We start from the raw sequence: 9,139 nt of genomic DNA, 5'->3' as shown, positions 1-9,139 counted from the left end.
TGTTGCTCTATCACTTAGTCACTTTGAATAAGACGGCCACACAGTGCACATGCTCACTCAACAGCATCTGCTGTCCGCCCTCCCCCAGCCAGTACAGTGAAGTCGTCATGGTCATCATGGTCCGTGCATGTGCATTCCCATCCACTCTCCTTGGCTGCCAGGTTACATCGAGGTCTTGCAAAACATACCCATTATAGTAACGATAGCTGGACTTTTTCTGGACAGACCTTCATAGATAGAATTTGACTTTAACATTCTTGTCCAAGAGTCCACGCAGAAATTATGTCAGTCCTCTGACATAATTTGAACTGTGGGCTTCTTTTTGTAATTCTTCTATTTTCTAAAGTTTAATGACGCTGGTCCTGTTATTTCTTGCCATATGTACTATACAGCAAAAGTATTTACACTAACGAGGTGACTGACACATATTTATTGTCAAAGAATAATTTGGGACACAATTATAAATGCTTATTTTATGGGTTGAATCTGTACCTTCCCATCTCTTAGCTTACATAGTCTTTCTTGGATTAATAAAATATATATTCTTGGGGTTATCCATAGTTTCAGGATATCCTCAGTCATCCGTTTCTGCTCCAGAGTCAAGTTAGACCAGAAATAAGACCATGTTAAGTAAGAGAAGCTTCCTTTGCCTAATCCACCTCCCAAGGCCTCCGTTTGTTGAGTGCAGACCAGAAATCCCTACTGGATCCTTTCCATGCTAACGACCTGTTGCTGAGCTGTAGTACCTTCATTTTTTAAAATGAGGACAAAAATACCTGTTTGTCCACTCACCGGAGTGATGTAGAGATTTAATGAGATTATATCAAAGTTCTTTACAACCTACAAAACATAAGCTTTATAATGATAACTATTCAATTCAATGCTACAATTCTAGGAAGAGTAGTGGAAGTTTTACATATAAAATAGTATCTCAACATAATCCTACACATTTCTTATAATTATATTCAATGTATAAATCAGTTAATAGAAGCTCAAACAGGTTAGTTGATTTGATATGCGAAGGAGAAATAGAAAGGGGAAGAGTCAATACAATTGTGCTTCTAAATAGAGGCTTTTCTCTCCTTTCTGCTCAGAGCTAGCACATTATGTCTTACAAATGTGGGGTAGAGGTGGGGGTGAGGGAAGTCACTGAATAACCTTCCCCTGCAGCAAAGTTACCATAACACCCTGGTAAAATCTATGCTTATATTTTACAACAGATCCCTTTAAAATCCATGGCTTTCATACATTGTTTTTATATATCAAATATAAGGTATAAAGTAAAAAAAAAATTGATATTTTAGAAGCAGGAAGAATACAGTATACCATCCCAGCCAGATTCAAACTTAGATTTCCCCCCCTAAGTTCTATTCTCATATTATCACACATGTCCACAAATAAAAAATTACATGGACCAGGAAAAACATAAGGACTTACTTGGCTTTTGGAAAAGAGTCAAGAAACAAGAGGAAATTAATGGGAGAAAAACATTTTTTTTTCACAGTAGCTATCAATGCCTTCCTTAGAAGACACGTTTTCTATAACCTTAATACAGCCATATTTTTAGTTTATAAAAATCAAGTCTCCCAGTAAAAACGGTATTTCACCCCACTAATTTTGAAATTTCATCACTGAAGTAATACACAACAACTTATAACCTCTCACAATATTCTGCACAACAGACACTAGTCACTGGGATGAGTGATTGCTCAGAGAAGCAGCGCTGCCTAAATTGTCGTGAGATTTGCCATTCAGCGTTCTCGTTTTCCAACAAAAGGGTTTCATGAGCTGGAGCACTGGACTCCTTGTGCTTTGGTCCATCAAGGGAACATCTCTGAGCAACTTCTCAGCAATCGTTTCTAAACAGGTCGGTCACAGATCTGGGGTCTTCACTCCATGTAATGGCCCTGCCTGACGCAATCATGCCAGCCCCTGCCTCTGCCATTTATTGATCGCGTCAGGACCTACTCCACCACCGACTTCTGTGTCCGAAGGTGGGGGCTGGGTCCTCAACCAGTGAACCTTTGGCACCATATCTGCCATGAATTTTTGCCCTGCAAACCCAGGTTCAACGGTCATACCAAGGTCATATCTGTCTGATTAGTCCTCGGTGCCAAATACTCAGCTATAGTCCCTGGTTTGATGGCAAGGCTGACCTCTATCCCATTCTCCCAAATGTCCTTGATCAAAGCCCCTGGGTTCTCAGTAGCCTCGAGGTGAAAGGTACGCTGATTAGCTCCGGCTATAGCTGCTGGTTTTACACACTGTTCTGGCCTCGACACCGTCATGTGCACATCAAAGAGGGTCCTGGCCGAGCTGCTTTCAGGGGCTTGCTACCACAGGGCAACGAAGGTGATGCTGGGAACAAAATTCCCATCCGTCAGATCCAGGTGCAGATAATCGGCCCCAGAGTCCAGGATTTGGAGGCACTGGGCCCCTAAATTGGCCGGGTTGCTGTTGAGGATGAACAGGCCAGTCTTGCAGCCAGGTACCATGGTGCTGGCTCCCAAGAGCAAGTTGTAATTCATTTTTTGATACCTTTAAGTGCCTCCCAGGGTCTCCATGATTTCCTTCCATGAATCAAAATAATTATCTTGTATGACAAGCTTAATTACTTTGAGTTTTGGAAAACATTTGGCTGTCTAATGAGCAGATGAGCAGTGTGACAAAAACTTAAGCATCAGTGATTCTTCTGTCAACAATTACTGTAGAGAACCTCCTATGACTAAACATTGATTTGGATGAGGGAGGCATACCAGTGACCAATTGCAAGAAGGATCACATTTCTGTTCTCATAGCAATCACATTTGAATAGGGATATAACCAATATTCTAGGTCAAGAGAAAAATAAAATAGGACAAAAAGATGCTGACTGATGGAGGAGGGGGAGGCTATTTTAGAAAGGATGCCAGGGAAAATCAGAATGAAGCAACGGAGCCAGCCATGTGGATGGGTGTCTGAGGCGAGCATTGCGCCAGCCAAGGAAAGGACTGTGGCAGGAATGTGCTTGGAGCATTCCAGAAACAGCAAAAAGGGCAATGTGGCTGGCACAGAGTGACAATGAGGAGTGTGGCAAAGGATGAGTTTGGGATGTTTCTGGGGCCAAGCCAAACCCTGTAAGCCGTAGTAAAAACTGTTTTATTCCATTAAGTTGGAAAGCCGTGGACAGATTTTGAGCAGAGTGGCATGAGATGACTTACACATGCAAAGAGGTCATTCTGATTGCTGTGTACGAAGGCATCTATGTGGAGACAGCGGGGAAACGGGGAGACCTAAATTGGTGTTGCAGTTTTTGAGGAAATAACTGCTATAAATAACTTGATAGAGGTGGATGTGGTGAAAAGCATTTCAATTCTGGATATTTGTAGAAGGTGGATGCTGACTCTTTTATCTGTCTCTTCCACTTTTAAGAACTCCAGGGATTTTATTGGGCCCTCTCCCTCCAGACAGTCTGGGGAAATCTCCCTCTTTCAGGGTCACTTGATTAGGCTCATCTTCAGTATTAACTCCCCTGTACTCAGTTGATATCAGGAATTATAGGATGGGGACACTTGGGGGAAGGGCATTATTCTGCCTACCACAGATGCCTGTTTGAATACCAAATGGAGCTACAATGAGGTAACATATACCTTTTATTTTCTTCCAAAATAAATATATAAAGAAGCAAGATGAAGGGCTAAGTAGAAATAAATGTTGCTACTCTATAAAAATGCCGTATTCAAATCAGTTCTCTCTATACAAATTTTAATGCTAGACCATTTAGAAATAAAATAATTGGCTTAATCATCACATCCTTACATATCTTTATAAAGTTCAAATGAGTACAAATAGAGTAATCAGATTTTGTGCTAACGGTTGCTCACTCAGTTAAGCTTTTAAGCTTTTTTGAGGAAGAAATTTTAAAAAAGACTTTAATTCTTTAGTCACAAAATTGAAAGCAGTGCATTGTTATATTTTTAAACTGCTATTTATAACCAAGTACACAAATTAATAATAAAAAGGACACTAGAAAATGGTTTTAGTCCTCCAATAAAATGCTAATTTAATATTTTGGTTGCACTGTCATTAGCATGCCTATGCATATAAATACATGAGTACACATACACTCGGGGACACTTAGGTTTATGTAAACTTTATGCATAATTTACTATATGTGTCATTGCTTACTCCATGTGTTTTAAGCACCACTTTTATGTCACTAATATTCCTTATACCATCATGTTTATTGGTATCAGAGTATTCCTTGGAGTCATAACTTATATAATTCTCATTATTAAATATTTGGATTTCTAATTTTACTCTAAATATAAATGGCATGAAAAACTTGTATTGAAATAATTGTATAAGTCCAGTGATTGATTCTTTGGGTAAATGCCTGAAAAAAAATGTTGGGACAAAGAATATACACAACATGAAATGATCATTTTAGCCTTTGATACCAGTGCTTCAATTTAAATAAATCTTAGTTTAAAAAGATGCACTAGATTTGAGATTAACTTCTCATGTAGAAAATTTGAAAAACAACATAAAAATCTTTGAATTTTTTTATAGATTTTTAAAAAAGATTTTATTTATTTATCTCAGGGGGTAGGGAAGGAGAGAGAGAGAGAGAAATATCAATGTGTGGTTGCCTTTCGTGGGTCCCCTGCTGGGAACTGGCCTGCAACCCAGGCATGTGCCCTGACTGGGAATCGAACTGTGATCGTGTGGTTTGCAGGCCCACGCTCAATCCACTGAGCTACACCAGCCAGAGCAAAATCTTTGAATTTTTAATTGTGAAAATTATTAGTACATCAGATATAGTAATTATTAGCATCTCAAGGAACGGTTCAGTGAGCTTCTTTGCTCTATTGTGTGCAAATGTGAAGCACTACTTTCAAATTTACATGGAGAAGGAATATTGGCACTTTTTCTTTGCTTGCATTATAAGTAACAAAAAGATAAAAATATAGAAAATAGTAATGTTAATAAAAATGGTAATTATTGAATACATGTATATGTTTTTAATAGTGTGCTAAGATCACCAGCTTATGTAATCTTCACAACAAAGCTACAATTTAAATAGTATTATTACTTCCATTTCAAAAATATAAAATCCAAGGCTTAGAAAGGTAATAACCAGTTATTAAGTAGTGGAGATAGAATTCAAAATAAAGTCCATCTGACACCAGAGTCTGATCTCCTACAGCAAAATACTGTGCTTCTTTGCTATTCTCCCACAGCTGGTAGTAGTAGCAGTAGTATCATCTTTTTCATTCATTCAAAAATTCTTTAGTGCACACCGTGTGCCGGGCTCCCTGCTCGTTACTCGGAGACTGTAGTGAACATGACACACAGAACCACTTTCCTTCTGGAGCTGTCAGTCTTTAGGAGAAGGAGATTACTACTCAGTGGGCAGTTACACTGAGGTGCCCTGCGTGTTCTATTGGGAGAATTGCAGGGTGCTGGGTAGCTGTGTGTTCTCTGTACCACAGTATTTTATACTTCTTAGTGCTCTTATTACACTGAAAGTTAGATAGGTGTGTGTGCTGGTTTCCCCTTTAGACTGTGAACTCCCTGACAGCTGACTTCTTGTTTTTGTTGCCCTAGCACCTAACATAGTTGCAAGCACATAGTAGATGCCTAGCAAAGGTTTTTAAATGGTTGATTGTTTATAACTAGCCTCTAATTAGGTAAGCAATTTTTCAATCTCTCTTCTTTTACTCTCAATGATATGTTATGTTGAAGTGAAAATGTTAATTATGTGACTTATGCTAATCAACCTAATTTCTTGGAATTAAAAAGAATGCACTTCATTCACTCACTCTCTCATTCAACAAATCATTCACTTTTCACATACAGAAATATTACTTTATAAACAGTAGGAAGGACAGACAATTAGGCACTGAGCTCTAGTGCCTAAATTCTATTCAGGATTTTGAGTCTAGTGGAAAAGGTAAGAAAACATTATAACAAAATATCGAGCTGAGCATTCAGGAAATTTGAGTGTGTGTGTTTGTGTGTATGCACATGTGTTTTGTTGTTATTGTTGCCAAAAGCTCTGCATCCGTCCTTGGAAAAAACGACTTGATTGGGAGAAATGGGAGAGTGACTCATTCTTCAGGAAGGGTGTATGGGCCTTCCTTTCAGTCCTTTCTAATGATCAGCCCACTTTGCAGATGAGTCATCAGAGTGTGGAAGGACACTTCGTGTTGAATGGCTCTCCCCAGACACGCAGGACATACAGTTCTCAGGTTCCATGCGGTGGGTATTCAGGCCCACTCTGATCCAGCAGCTCTGCTGTGAAAAGGCCTAGAATGATGATGTCTCCCTGGGTACCTGAATGGACTTGGTATGAAAGCTTAGGCCTTGGGTACCTGGACAAGGGCAAGTCATAGCTAAGCTTGTATAATGAGGGGATAAAATCATACTCGCAGCCACCTGCCTTCAAAAGACCATGCTGGCTTTGGTGGAGACACTGTGTGAAATAATAGCAATTGGCAGAGGAATAAGGACCCCAACAGCTCCGTGGTGGCACTGTGTACCAGCCATTGTTGGCAGAGCAAACAGAGAGATGCCAGGATCTTTCCAAAGCAGGGCCTTCAGAGGCTCAGAGCCCTGAAAAGTTTAAGAAACCCTCACCCACTTACCCTATATGTATATCAAAGTCAGTGTAATACTAAATTAAGCCACAAAGTGTAAAACTTGTGTGTGTGTGCGCTCAAATTAAAATACCTTCTTTCTATATTTTCAGATTGAAAGAAATCAGAAAAACAGTGAACTATTCCCATCTTTTTGATGCCTTTGTTTTGCTGGTGGTCAGTGCCTTTGCTTACTCTGCACAGTGGGTAAGCCCTGCCCTTCCCGTCTTGAGCAGGGAAGCCCACATTCTCTGGACTTGTTTTCCCGCATGATGTAGGCTGACAAATAGGTAACATCAAGAATACAATTCTGATCCCTGGCCTTCTAGCTCAGTTGGTTAGAGCATTATCTCAATATAACCAGCCTTGAGGATTTAATCTCTGGTCAGGACACATACAAGAAGCAAACAATGAATGCATAAATAAGTGGAACAACAAATTGATCTCTCTCTCTCTTTCTGTCTCTCAAAATCAATAAACAAAAATTTTAAAAAGAATACATTTCTGGACTCCCTGCTAATCTAGACTTATCCTAAGTTTCCAGAACATAATTCTAAGTTAATTTGAGAAATAAACAGTATAGCCTTATTCATATCTTATATGGTATGAAACAATACATCTTTATAACAGCTAAAACATATGGGAGAAGGTACCAAGAAGCATATGAAATATTTTTTAAATTATTAATGGAAGTTTAGAAAGCAGGGGATAATTACATTAGGAATCTAAAAGAATTTTGGAGAAGTCTTTATTTAGATGTTAATAGCAATGGAATAACAGATATAAGGAATGGCTTTTAACTGCGTTGCTGAGAGAGAGAACCCAAGGAAGAAACTGACTTGGGAGCACTATCCCCCACCCAAGGGCAGACACAGGCTTCTCTGAAGAGAGTGTGTCAGTGCCCACTGGACACTGAAGTTTTTTGAGTGCCGTGGGAAGCAGCAGTGAAGGAGGAAACCACGCATTAGGGGTACCACAGCCACTTGCAGAGAAGCTGCCAACTGGGGTGCTGGTGAGACTCACTGGAAAGATACCCATGGTTGTACTGGCAAAACTCTTTGGAAGAGTGTATAGTACTGAGCCCCTCACAGCAGTGGTGAGGGAGCGGCCTGCTGACCTGGAAGCGAGCCCTTGGCAACTGAGCCATTAGAGGAAGAGACACAGTACCACCAGTTTAGAGAAGAAAAACCCTCTTGCAGTGTGCCCCCCGCCGTCCCCAGTATCTTCAACTGACAGGGCATTGTGCCAACTAGCAAGAGAGAACACAAAGGATGGATTTGGATTTCAGAGGCAATGGCTGATGATTGGCTCAAAGGCTACATATGTGTATATATCTCAAAATGGTTAACAAGTGCCTACGTTCCACTTATCTTCAGGCTATGAAGTATCCGAATAAAAGTTATCTGAGGTGAGCTGAAAATCTGTTTTCCAATTATTTCAATAAGGCACATGCCATTTATATGTGTAGCTCCTTTTACCTACTCAGTAACATATTTCTAAGATTTCTCCATGGGGCTGAGATAGTTACATTTTACTGGATTGGGGTAGTAGCATGGGAACTGAACTTTAGTTTTAATAATTATGCTGTTTTCCTGGAATATATAACTTGTAAATTTTACCTACTAACCTGAATCTGTTGTATACTTACCCTGAATGCCTGGTGGTTTGGGCTAGTGGGACTCAGGAGGAGCAAGGGATGAAAACTACTGTCTTTGCAGCCACACAGACCTGAGTTTGAATTTTAGATCTTTCACTGAAGTTCTGTCTGATCCTAAGTATATCATCTAATTTTTCTTAGGCATCTTTTCCCCATCCATGAGGACTATAAAACCTATCTAGTCTGGTTACTGCAAGGATTAAATGAGACTGACTATAAAGAGTTTAGCCTGGCACTTAATAAGTCCTTAGTAGTTGGTAGCTAGTATTAACAGAGGGCATTTTAAGTTTTATTGATTCTTAAAGAGAAAGATGACAGATATTTTGGTATAGTCTCCAAGGTATGCTTCCCTAAAAAGAGATTTTGGAGAAGAAAAGAAAAAACACAAGGTCCTCAAGAGAAGAGAACAGAATTCATGATAAATAAATACTAAGACTAGGAAGATCATTCTACAAGGGTAAAATAAAAACCAGGGAATTTAAAAACGAAATAATCAGATCCGGTGTGCGTTTCATCAGACTGTGCTATAGGCCAAGTCTGTTTCACCGGCTCATTTATGTGACTGATGGTGTGACAATTTATTGAGCTGATAAATCGTTTTCAGTTATTTAATCACAGTGCAATCATCTTACTGTATTTCTACTCCCCTAATTTGAAACAGACGTAACCCCTTTGTCCAGATGGCTTCCTGCACAGCAATGCCAGTCAGCAGGCTGGGCTGTCCCCTTCAGGTTGTCTGTCCAAAGCAGACTTTTGGAGACAACAGCATGCTCATGTCGCCAGCCACATCCGTCAGGGCAGGATCTGTGTTTTTCTTCAGGTTGATATTATCTGATGGAGGCACCGGGTCTCCTTTCCTTAA

General features: G+C 39.8%; 1 pseudogene; it reads right to left on the bottom strand.

Moving 5' to 3' along the window:
* Window positions 1-1,651: 1,651 nt before the first annotated feature.
* On the bottom strand, window positions 1,652-2,495 carry LOC119001535 (ribulose-phosphate 3-epimerase-like; annotated as a pseudogene).
* Between the last annotated feature and the right edge of the window lie 6,644 nt (window positions 2,496-9,139).

Source organism: Sturnira hondurensis, unplaced genomic scaffold, assembly GCF_014824575.4.
Source record: "Sturnira hondurensis isolate 20B ecotype Veracruz unplaced genomic scaffold, ASM1482457v3 Scaffold0016684, whole genome shotgun sequence".
NCBI lineage: Eukaryota > Metazoa > Chordata > Mammalia > Chiroptera > Phyllostomidae > Sturnira > Sturnira hondurensis.
Note: the sequence above shows the minus strand (reverse complement) of the source record. Positions and strands in the feature narration are given on the sequence as shown.